We start from the raw sequence: 12,646 nt of genomic DNA, 5'->3' as shown, positions 1-12,646 counted from the left end.
GATCCTAAAGTTGACCCCTTTCCTTCTTCACCTATTACTTCTTCATCCCTTTCTCCCTCTTCGCTTGGTGAACGTATTGATTCTAGTAACCAGGGAGCTAAGAAGAAGAAGAAGAGGACAAAGAAGAAGGAAAATAAGAAAAGGGGAAAAAAGCAACCATTGCTGCAAATGCAACTAATGTGGAATAATAGGCAACAATGCTTGATTTGGTGCGACCGCACCCTGACACGGGTAGGCCCTCTGTGGTACACCTGGTACCAGCCTGCAACCTAGGCCCATTTCCCTCTAGCTCCTCGAACGTAACCGTTTAGCGATCTTCATTCCGATGCAACCCATCTTACCTCCCACAATGGTGATTGAACCCTATCGCCTTTTGGTTTCGCACTATCGTTTTTGGTCCCCCCCTGTGTCGGTTACTCCAGAAAACGGTGGCAGCTGGCGTAACCCCCGAGGCATCAATTGAGACCGATCTTATTGACTACTCTAAGGACCACCTAGAGGGAATATCCATTTTTGGCAGGCAGTCCAGCTCCGAGGCTTACTTCTCGTTCAACAGAGAACTCACCGAGGTTATCGCTCCAATTCTGTCGCTCACGGGACATACCAATGTAGTTATTGACCTCCTGGAAGTACTTGTTACCTGGCCGGCTTCAGCTGCCTCCCCTTTGATGCCAATCCCCCATAATTCACTTCCAGGTTATTTGGCCCAGAAAAAAAAGCTGGGTCATCTAGCATATCCTCCCTCCAATCCTCTGTAACCTCTCATTCCCCATCCCTATTGGTCTGGAACCATCATCCCCAAACCTTAACCCTAACCCTCTTAACCCTAATATTGAAGAAACCCCAGAATGTGCTGAGGACGCAGAGCCGAGTCTTGGGAAGAAGCAAAGGTGTGTCAAACCTAGGGCACAAGAAGTATTTATTGATTGGGAAGAAGATTTTCAGTGGCAAGATACCATGGACATGGCGGCAATAGTCCTAGTAGGCAGAGTCAGGGGAAGGAACTACACTGTGGCAAGACTTAAGCAGTGGGTTGCGGAAATCTGGGGCCATCACCTAGTCGATCTACCTTTTGTTCAAACTTTTGTTCGTGGCTAGTTTGCTCTGTGATTCGCACTAGCAGAACACATCATTTGGGTTTTATCCTCGTTCTGACACATAGAACAGGCCCCGATTATGTTAAGGAGATGGAGTCCGCTTTTTGACTTGGACAGAGAACAACTTGGGGCGGGGCCAATTTGGGTCTGCCTCCTTGGACTGCCACTCCATTTCTGGACCGAAGACATCTTCAGGAGAATTGGGAATTCTCTGGGTACATACCTAGACTATGATAGATCCTATCTCTCTATTGGGGTTATGGCTTACGCGTGGATATTGGTTCACCTCGACATTAGAGGAAGGTTACAAAAAAAGTCACTCTACGATGAAGGAACTATAATCGTATCCAGATACTGGACTATGAGGGAGTCCCCTTCCATTGCAGACGTTACTATGGGGCGGGACACCTCTACAAGGACTGCTCTCTTCTCACGAAATCAAAGGCGGGCAACAAAGGGAAGACCTCTCCATTCGGGGGAGCTCAACCACATGCGGATCACTCGGATGAGGCAGAACAAATGGACACTGAGGCTGATGGATCCAGGCTGGCCTTGACAGCTCCGAAGAAGCGAGGGAAAGCACCTCTTTAGCCACCTTCACCTCCAACAACGTAAACTTTGAAACGGGAACTGATACTGTTACCCGTTTCGTAGAGATAGCAAAAAATTGACCCGATTTTGAAAAGGAGCAATGTAGAACACACATATTTTTTTTAGAGCATAGTTTTTGGCACTTTAAATAACTGATACGATTACCCATTTCGTAGGGGTAGTAAAAACGTGACCTGATTTTGAAAAGTGGTAATGCATAATACAATTCTTTTTTTTGGGAGCATATTTTTGACACTTTAAATTTTATTATGTATCAAATATAAATATTTGTTTTTAAATGTTAGTGATTTTCATGCTGATTTTGAAATGTGTTGATGCAACGTGTTGATGCAGCATACCTTTTCTTAGAGGACTTATTTTTCACACTTTAAATTTTATTATGTTCATTTTTTTTTAAATTATGATTACTTAACGAATTTTCAAGTTGTTGTTGTTGTTTTTTTTAAATGTTGATTACTTAAAAAAAACAAATATAAAAAAAGACAAAAAAACAAAATAAAAAATGTTAAAAAATAAAAATAATCTCATAAACCATAAAAGAATTTGGAATATATATATATATATATATATATATATATATATATATTAAGTAAGTAAAAATAGAAAAATTAAAAAAAAAAACATTAACAAAAACTAGGAGGCAAAAAAAAACCTCAAATTAAAATAAAAATAAAAATAATATATATATATATATATATGAAAATTTTAAAAATATATATTTCTTTTCAAATTAAAAAAAAAAAAATTAAAAAACATTTAAAATTTGAAAGAAATATGTATTTTTAATTTATAAAAAAAATAAAAAATTATTAAGCTTACATTTTTTATTTAAAAACAAAAAAATTAAAGATTAATATATATATATATATATATATATATATATATATTAAAAAAAATTAAACACAATTTTTTTAAACAATTTTTTTTTCATTAAAAATTAAAAATTTAATTTTAAGAATTTAACTAACCAAAGTTAATTTTTAATTAAATAATGGTTATTCTCCTAATCCAGTCAAAACTAGCCATTACCTGGTCATAGCCGTTGGAGTCTCTGCTCTATCTATTTAACATGCAAAGCCTGATCTGCTCATTCAACTTATCGTAACGATGAACCACACTTGTTGGTTGGAAATGCGTCGATAGATGAAATATCTTGTGATTTACGCCGAAATATCTCTCTTAAACTTAATATGGATCACAGAAGCCTCAATTCAGTGATTAAAAAAATTATTAAAAAAATGGTTTTTTTAATGATTTAAAAAGAAAGAAAGAAAGAAAGAAAGACCGTGGCTCCTCCACCCAAGGCCGCGCCACCATGGGGGGCGGGCAAGCGAAGAGGCCACGACTTTTTTTTTAAATAATTTTTTAAATTTTAAATAAAAAAAATTATAGTTGTTTAAAAAAATTATATTTGTTTAAAAAAATTAATTTTTTTAATGATTTTTTTTTTTGTTTAATTAAAAAAATTGTTTAAAAAAAGATTAAACTTTTTTAATAATTAAAAAAAATGGTTTATAATTTTTTTTTTTTAAATAATAATAATAATGATAATTATTATTATTATTTTTTTAAAATAAAAAATACATATTTCTTTATAAATGTGTTTTTTTTTTGAAAAGACATATATTTAGGCCGATAGGCCTTCCTATGCATCAACAATTGTCAACACTTTTACCCTGCTCCGTTGGATCAGGTGAGACACTTTCAACCGTTGATTTGAAGTGTGACTGCTTTTTCCAAATATCAAAGGAGTTGCCTTACTGCTTTTTCCTGGCAAGCATGCACTGCACTTTCACTGCTTTTTCCAAATATCAGTTGAGTTGCCTTCTTTTAACCTCCCCGTTCTGCTATGCATTGAACCTGGCCCTGTTATGCAAAGAAGAAGTTAAATCCATCCAGAACCTCACAATGTCGGATGTAGCTATTGGAACCAAACGCAATATGTTCTCTAGGCACTGGGTTCACGATTTATCGTACCCGCTGTATGATTGGAGTAAATGCCCTTGCCGCCTTCACGCAGCGTTGCCGCAAGGCAGAACATACGTGGTTTCTGGAGATACTCTTTCCAGTTTCAGAGCCATGGTGGGTACTGGTAGCTTAGTTAATATGATCTCTGTGATGTTATTGTATTAAGCTAAATTGTTATGATTTGGGTATTGGCAGGATTACGGAGTTACAGTGTCGTTTTATCGAGCTCCGCACTTGGTGGATATAGTGACCACTACGGTTCAAGGACACCAGAAAGTGGTGCTTCGTCTGCACTCGGCCGAGAGTAATGGCAGAGGATGGAAGGGAGCCGATATTCTTGTTTTTAACTCCGGCCATTGGTGGACTCACACAGGCAATCTCAGAGGGTACTTTTATGCAAGCCATTAATGATAACTGTTAGATTTTTGACTGTGATCTTTTATGGCACTGTGATCTTTAATGGCGGACTGAATGACTGACACTTTGTTCGGGTAAAAAAAACAAAACAGTTGGGATTACCTGCAGGAAGGGAATACTTTATACACGAGCATGGATTTCATGGTGGCTTACCGGAAAGGAATGACTACCTGGGCAAACTGGATCGATTCCAACATCGATACCAGCAGAACGAAAGTCCTTTTCCGCAGTTTCTCGCCCTCGCATTCCAGGTTTAGTAATCTCAGATCCGGTTGAAAATGTGAAAAAATTGCTTCTGATGAATGACGTTTGCTTGATTTTTTAATGAATCTTTGTGCTTTGCAGTACTATGAATGGCGGTAACTGTTACTCCGAGAAAGAACCTACGGCGGGGACTTTGTATCTCGGTGCCTATCCTCTCCAATTCCAAGTGGTGGAAAGCGTTGTGAGAGCTATGTTCTCAACATCACGATGCTGTCGTTGCTCAGGCAGGACGCACACCCTTCAATATACAACAACGATTTGACATTCGCGCAACGTTAAAATCCCCAGCGTTACACAGATTGCAGCCACTGGTGTCTGCCTGGGCTTCCCGATATCTGGAACGAGATCCTTTACTCGGCTCTCTTCTACCCCGGATCTCAAGCTCCTTTATTCGGCTCTCTTCTGCGCCTGATTTCATCATTTGTAAACATTTTATTGTTGTAAGCTCCTTTATCGGCTCTCTTCTGCCCCTCAGTGCATCATTTGTAATCATCTCATTGTTGTATGCTTGAAATTGTCAATACATCGTCGGCGGGATGAGTTTTGATCACGAGACCCCTCACAATAATAAGCTGGCGGGACGAGTTTCGAGCTCGGGACCGTTGCAACAATAAGCTGCCCGCCCAGTTCACCGTTTACACTTTGTGATTCGCCGTTGCTCGATGTTAGAGCCAATAATTTTTTATTTCCCATCTATATCATTATTTATAAGTTTGTTTTAACCTCTAGTTGAAATTCCAAGAAATTCCAAGTAGCTCCATATTTATATATTTGTACCTTTATGTATAAAAATAACTTCATTGATTTTGAGTTTATGTTCAAATGTAAAGTTGGATTCCAGGTCTCTTAGTACCGAATTTCTGTTTTGTTTGTTTTTTTCATATTAGTGAATAAAGGCAAGCACTGATTAGTATTAAGCATCTCACAGAGCGGGTTCTCACTTTCATCTCATTATTTTTTTCAATACTCTGCATTGCATTGGCTTGCCTTGTTTCTTGTTCAAGTTTATTTTCTTTGTTGCATGGCCATGCATTTTGGATTTTACAGTGTTTTATTTTCGTTGTGTTTTTCTCTGTTTTGAATTTAATTTATGTTTTTTTTAAAAGAGTGTTTGCATGGTTTATCCTGGCGATTCTATTTTGTTGCTGTTATGTTGAGCAGAAGAATTGATAGAGATGAAATTCTTGATCCATTGGAATGAAATTCTCGAATTTTTTTATGGATAGAAGCAGGTATGCTTTTGGTTTTCAATATCTATGAGTTTTACTAGTAAATTTGTACAGGGAAAAAGCAGCGTGCGTGGTAGATAAATGCTCAGTGACCAATTCTCTCCATCACAATTTTTTCCAGAGCCACAATTTTTTTTAAGTCCCGGTGTGTGGAAGCTGGCCTCGGTATCTGGATAACGCGAGTAGCCTGGAAGTTGGCACGAGCTGAGCTTTTCGAGTACAGCAGTAATAGGCGTGGTGGTATTGCAGAAGGTGTCTTTGCAAATGTCTTCTTCATCTGATTTCCTACGTCTGTCGTTTCTTCGAATATTTTTTTTTATTATAATGGTTTATTTTCATTCGTCCTCACGAAAATGAGAAAGCGCATCTCGAAATTTACTGCAAGAGGAAATCTATGGAAATTTGAAAACAGTATTCTGATTATTTTATCAAACAACAAAGAGCGTTTAGAAGGGTAATTGCACAATGATCCAGTGCAAGAAAACAAGGTTTTCCATAAACCAATTAACTCTTCTCGAAAAAATCAACAATTCCAATTTAATAATCCTATCGGCCTCTCTTTGTACCTTTTGGGACAATTGCTAGTTTACGCCATTTTCATATTTTTTTGGTTGTTGTTTTTGTTTTTGTTTTTGAGTTTTTGTTTTAAATGTTTTTTTATATTAATTTTACTAGTTTTTATTTTTATTTATTAATAATCTAGTTTGTTTTTAATTTTTTTTCTTAGTTTTTGTTAGTGTTTTTTTTAAATTTTCTATTTTTACTTACTTATATATATATATATATATATATATATATTGTTTTTGTTTTCTTTTCCAAATTCTTTTACGGTTTATGAGATAAATTTTTTTTGTATTTGTATATCTCTTTTTTTAAGATCAACATTTTAATCTTAATTTTAGTAGTTTTTAATTTTTTTTGTTATTTTTTTAATTTTTTCTTTTAATCTAGTTTATTTTAATTCTCATTTTTTTTTTTTTAGTTTTTGGTTAATGTTTTTTTATATTTTTCTATTTTTACCTACTTAATTTTATAGTTTATTTTAATGTTTGTTTATTTTTATTTTTTTTATTTTTTCTTTTCTTTTCCATATTTTTGTTTTTGTTTTTGTTTTTTTTCCTTTTGCCATTTTTTTTTTTTGAGTTTACAAGATTTATTTATTTATTTTTTCCATTTTTTAAAATATGTTTTTTTTACTATTTATTTGTTTATAATTTTTATTTTTATTTTTAGTTTTTTAATTCTTATCATTAATTTTTTTTTTTACATTTTTATGATTGATGGATTGATTGATTGATTGATTTATTTTATTTTATTTTTATTTTTATTATTATTATTATTTTTTATGTTTGATTTTTGATTTTTTATGTATTTGGTTTTTTTTGTTTTTTATTTTTATTTTATGTTTTTTTTTTTAGTATATATTTTCATTTATGTTTTTTTTTTTTTTTTTTAACCAATTTTTTTTGTTTTGTAATTTTTCATTGTTTTAATTTTTTTACTTTATTTTATGTTTTCATTATTTTTTTTTAAATTTTAATGCTTTTCAGGGTCATGTTAAAATATTTTACGCCATTATTTCGAAATGTTGAAATTTTACCCTTGAAAAAAAAAAGTGTTATTCCATCGTCAACACTTTTCGTTTTGACAATGTTTTTTGGACAATTTTTGCACAAAAAATTGGTTTTCACCGTCATTTTTAAAACATGTTGAAAATTTACCCTTAAAAAGAGGGTGTTATTCCAACATCAACACTTTTCATTTTTAGCATTTCTTTTGATGTTTTTACGGGGTTTTTTTTGCTAGAGTTCCCATTTTGAGTTTATAGTTCTCGTTTCAAAGTTTATATTGTTCTCCGCTGACTAGGTCTAAGGTGGCCGTTGGAGACGCGCTATCTTCAGGTATGTCCAATCTTAACCCTTGCTCTGCATCTATTAATTGTACAACAGCTCATAAGGATAATTCTAAGGGGGCTCGGCAGGCCCTGGATAAGCCACAACCCAGCCTAAGTCACCCAGTTTGTCCCCTCAATTCTCATGTACCTATTCCATCCTATACTCTTCCTACCACCTCTGTGGAGACGCCATGGGAATTGAACCTTGGATCTGATCCCGCCCCTCACTGATACCACCTTCGATCTCATTCTCGGACACCGACGCAGGATGCTATTGGCATTGGACTTGTCCCTCCCTCCACCACTCTGGAGCTCCCCCGAGGCAAACCTTCCTCCTTGTCAAAAGCTAAACATAAGGTAGGAATGGAGGTGGCCACAGGAAAACAACTTACTCTCGATAGGGTCCTTAGAGCACAGAGCCCCCTGGAGTCGTCTCCCCCATGAAGGTACTCTCCTTTAATTGCAGAGGGATTTCTAGTCCCGAGAAAAAACTAGCACTGCAGAGGCTTCTCCAGAAGGAGCTGATTGATCTAGTCTTCCACAAGAAACCCTGGGTGTTGCCGATACCATTCCCCTCTAATGGAATCCATTCTCCCAAGATGGCACTTCTGATGTAAATGGTCGCTCGGGGGTCATCGCTCTAGGTTATAACTCCCACTCAATTAATCTAAAGGGCACTTGGGGGGCATCAGCTTCATTGGGGTGGATATATATTCTACTGAACTAGGATCAAAGATCAGAATGTTAAATATATATGGGCCCTGCCACAATCGGGAGAATTTCTAGGAGCGGCTTTTGTCAGCCAACATTTTACAATTTGATAACATCATTTTGGGAAGAGACCTAAATTTCTCTCTAGGCTTCTCGGAGTCTTGGGGGCACCACGCACAAGCTGACCCCTTAGCGGTCTTCTTTGAGTAGCTCCTAGGTTCACACAATATCATTGATATCCCATCTGCAAAACTTGTCTCGACCTGGAGGAATAGAAGAAGCGAGGAGGACATCCTTGCCAAGCGACTCGATCGTTTCCTCATCAAGGAATGATTCCTAGAGCAGGGTTTCACTTATCGCCAGTGGGTGCGATCGGGTGGGCTATCAGACCATCTGCCAATTTACCTTGACATTTGGGGCGATGTAAGAAAACCACGAGCACCTTTCAAATTTATTTCTACATGGTTGAAAGATATTTCCTATATACGCCTCGTCACAGACTTTTGGAAGGCCCACCCACCTACGATCAAAGGGAACATAACAGAAGGGTTTGTGGCCAATCTGAAGGGATTGAAGAAGCTATCCAAGATAGGGGCACATAATAAGAGGAATGTAGAAGAGCATCTGTTAAACAATATCGAACTAGAGATTGCCAACTTGAAGGAAAATAGTGGGGGCACCTTCCCTTCAAATGAACTCAGGGATAAGCTCACAGATTTAACATCCAAGCGAGGAAACATTCTCAAGGTAAGGGAGGAAACTTGGAGATTGCAGAGCAGAGATATATGGCTGAAGGAAGGAGATGAAAATTCCAATTTTTTCCATTAATTTGCAAATGGAAGAAAAGTTACTAATACTATACGGAAACTGACAAATGAGCAAGGAGTTGAGGTGGACACCTTTCCTCACCTAGCCTCCTTGGCTACCTCACACTTCAAACAAGTCTACCAGGCCCCCCTTAATGCCACCCTAGCAAAGGTCATCAGAGTAGCACAAATTTTCCCTTAGTTTATCGAAAAAGAGGATGTTATGGATCTTTATAGAGAAGTCACACTGGGGGAACTGGAGGCCACCCTAAAATGGTTTAAGAAAGATAAGAGCCCTAGTCCAGATGGTTGGATGGTAGAGTTCTATTTGGCCTGTTTTGACATACTAGGACAAGATTTGCTCAAGGTCATCGAGGAATGCAGGATAACTGGTCGTATGCATGGGGCCATCAATTCCACCTTCATTGCCCTCATCCCCAAATCAGATAATCCGTCATCTTTCAATGATTTTCGAACCATCTCCTTGTGCAATTTCTTATACAAAATCATATCCAAAATCATTGCAAACCACCTTTGCCCCATCCTTTCCACCCACATATCTTCAGAACAATTCGCCTTCCTACAGGATCGTCAGATACATGAGGCCATAGGAAAGGCCTAGGAAGTATTGCATTCCATGCAGACGAAGAAGATCAAAGGTATGATCCTCAAGGCTGATCTATCAAAAGCTTTCGACTGGGTAAGCTGGCTATACATCAGAATGCTCCTTACTCATCTAGGATTTCTTGTAGGGGTTATTAAATGGATCATGTGCTGCATTACTAATATATCCTTTAGTGTCCTAATAAATGGGGCCGCATCTCCCTTCTTTGGCTCTCAATGAGGACTCAGACAAGGTTGCCCATTATATTCCCTACTTTTCCTCCTAGTCATGGAAGGGCTTAGCAGACTGATCAAGGACATGCACCATAGAGGCAGGCTCTCGGGAATCAAGATATCAGACAAATGTATGATAACACACCTCCTTTTCGTGGATGATGTGCTAATGTTTTTTAATGGGGGGATAAGAGATCTAACCACCATCCAACACTCCATCAATCTATTCAAAGCCGCTACAGGCATGATCATTAATAACTCAAAATCACCATTACAGTTTCGGAATGCTCTCCTCATGAGATACATTTTGCATTACAAAGTTTCCCATTTACCCTGAAACAGCTAGACAAAGGCCTTCAGTACCTGGGATATAGATTGAAGCCACTTGGATATAAAATAGTGGACTGGATATGGTTGATTTCTAAGCTCGAGAGAAGACTTAATATATGGTATCATAAGCATATTTCTAGAGCCGGAAGATTGGTGCTGATCAAAGCGGTTCTTCAGGCCACCCCCGTTTACTGGATGTCTCTCGCATGGATTCCAAGAGGATCCTCAATAGAATACAAAACATCTGTTGCAAATTCCTGTGGAAAGGCAAACAAAAAGGGAGGATTTATGCATGGGAAAAATGGGATATTTTGCCTATCCCTAAGAAATGGGGTGGTTGGGGTATAAAGAAATTGGAAGATTTCTCCTCTGCACTCGCGACCAAGCTAGCATGGAAATTAGTCACCACTAACAACCTTTGGACCAAAATTGTAGTCGCTAAGTATATTGAGCCATTAAGGCTGTTGGACTGGCTGAGACAATCAAGCTGGAACAAATCTGGGGTCTCAAACATATGGCAAGTGGTTCTGAATTCATTGTCACTTATACATGACGGCCTTGTGTGGAGAATATCCGATGGGACATCTGTCCGCATAGGTCGTGACCCTTGGATAGGATGTGGGAATGCACACCTACTACCTGAAGGCTTACTCCAAAACCTCAATGAGAAAGCACACACTTAACTCACATTGTGGACCAGGAGAGATTAACTTTCCTGTACCAAGCGTGGAAGTCAGCCCACAGTCCGCTCCTACCTATTCAGTGGCACCAATCTTGGAGCACTTACACAACAACATTCATATAAGAGAAGGGGAGGATGAGATTACATTTGCCATCGCAAAAAATGGACAATACTCTCCAAAAGAGGGGTATCTACATCTGGCCAATAGACACAAGCCTCACCACATAGATTTATGGTGGAAGGGAATGTGGAAGCTCAAAGCACCTCCTGAACAAGATTACTCATGTGGTCCATATTGAAGAATAAGGTACCGACAGGAGACAACCTGAACAAAAGGGGGCAATATGGACATTATTGGTGCTGCCTATGTAAGGACATCACTGAAACCTTGGATCACCTGTTTCTCTCATGTCCCATCACTAACGATCTTTGGAACTCCATTCTAGCACACACACCCTAAACCACCATCTGGAGGGGACAAACCATAAGGGAGGTATGGGCAAACTGGTGGTCATCTGCACCTACTCCGAAAGCTAAGAACCTCCCCCTCCTCAATAGCTAGGAAATTTGGATAGCCAGGAACCGCACCATCTTCCAGGACTCTGCCCCCCATTGGCCATCCATAATAGCTATAATCCTTGCTGACTATAGGGTTATACCCGAGGACGATGCCAACTCCCCTCCCAGAATTATCACCCCTGAGTCCATTGATCACTCACAGCCCTAGGCATATTTTGATGGATCAACAGAAGAGACAGGATGTGGTGGAGGGGAAGCACTATATATAACAGATTCACACTTCTACCATATTCAAATGGGACTTGGAAATGGCACTAACAACTACATCGAGCTCATAACTACAAAAAATCTCATTCAATTTGCAATTGAAAAAAATTGTCATAATCTTCAAATTTTTGGTGACTCAAAAATTGTTTGCAACTGGATTAACAAAACATCAACATGTCATGCCTACATATTGGGACACATATTGGATGAGGTGCATAGATACATTACATACTTTGACAATTTTGCATGTCACCATATCTATAGGGAATGGAACACACTCGTTGACAAACTTTCCAAAGAGGCAGCGATCAGGCCAAGCAACCTCTAGATGATCCAGGAGCAGCGAGAAGGAGAACACTAATAGTACTTCCACCGCCCATACATGGACCATGCAGCTCAGGCTCAATAGGAGCCTAAAATCATTTGATATTCAACCTGTTATTTTTGTTTATATTTATTTTGCTTATACATAAACAACACATGTTTACAGGAATACACTCTGCATAGAGTAACAAAACTTTGAGTTTATTAATCAACACTTTTTCAAGGACAATCTCCCTGTGTGGAGAACATATTTTGTTATTAATCATGGAAAGGCACACAACCTACTAAATCATGCATATGCTCATAGCATCTACAACATGTAATTTTCCTATCTTAATGAAAATTACGATTTTTCCAAGGGGAAAAAAATGCAACTAATGTGGATAAACCTTCCAATCAACCCCACAAAGTGAAGATCCCTTGCAGATTATGTAAGGGTGACCACCTTCTTAGAGATTGTCCTATTATTCCCAAGGTATTAGAAGTGTGGTCCACAAGCTCACATCAGTCTTTGTCCTCAGCCTCTGGAGATCATGCTCGTGATAAACCCTAAACTAGTGATAGCAAGGTCCATGGGAAAAAAGGTAAAGTCAAATTTCCTTGTAGGCTATGTGAAGGGAATCATCCTATTCACCTTTGTCCTTATATGGATGAAGTCTCAAAAGTATTGGATGACCTTACTGCTTCTC

At 37.9% G+C, this 12,646-nt stretch overlaps 1 long non-coding RNA gene across 1 annotated transcript; it reads left to right on the top strand.

The window, feature by feature from the left end:
- Positions 1-3,904: 3,904 nt before the first annotated feature.
- LOC149262773 (uncharacterized) lies at positions 3,905-4,502 on the top strand. Its single transcript, XR_016249571.1, has 3 exons — positions 3,905-4,063; positions 4,187-4,345; positions 4,440-4,502. It is a non-coding gene; the product is annotated as an uncharacterized LOC149262773 (long non-coding RNA).
- Positions 4,503-12,646: the final 8,144 nt, after the last annotated feature.

This window comes from Pinus tabuliformis, chromosome 6 (genome assembly GCF_031772625.1).
Source record: "Pinus tabuliformis cultivar Carrire ecotype Pingquan chromosome 6, CPIR1, whole genome shotgun sequence".
Taxonomy (NCBI): Eukaryota; Viridiplantae; Streptophyta; class Pinopsida; order Pinales; family Pinaceae; genus Pinus; species Pinus tabuliformis.
The sequence above is the reverse complement of the archived record's forward strand: the minus strand, read 5'-3'. Positions and strand labels throughout refer to the sequence as shown.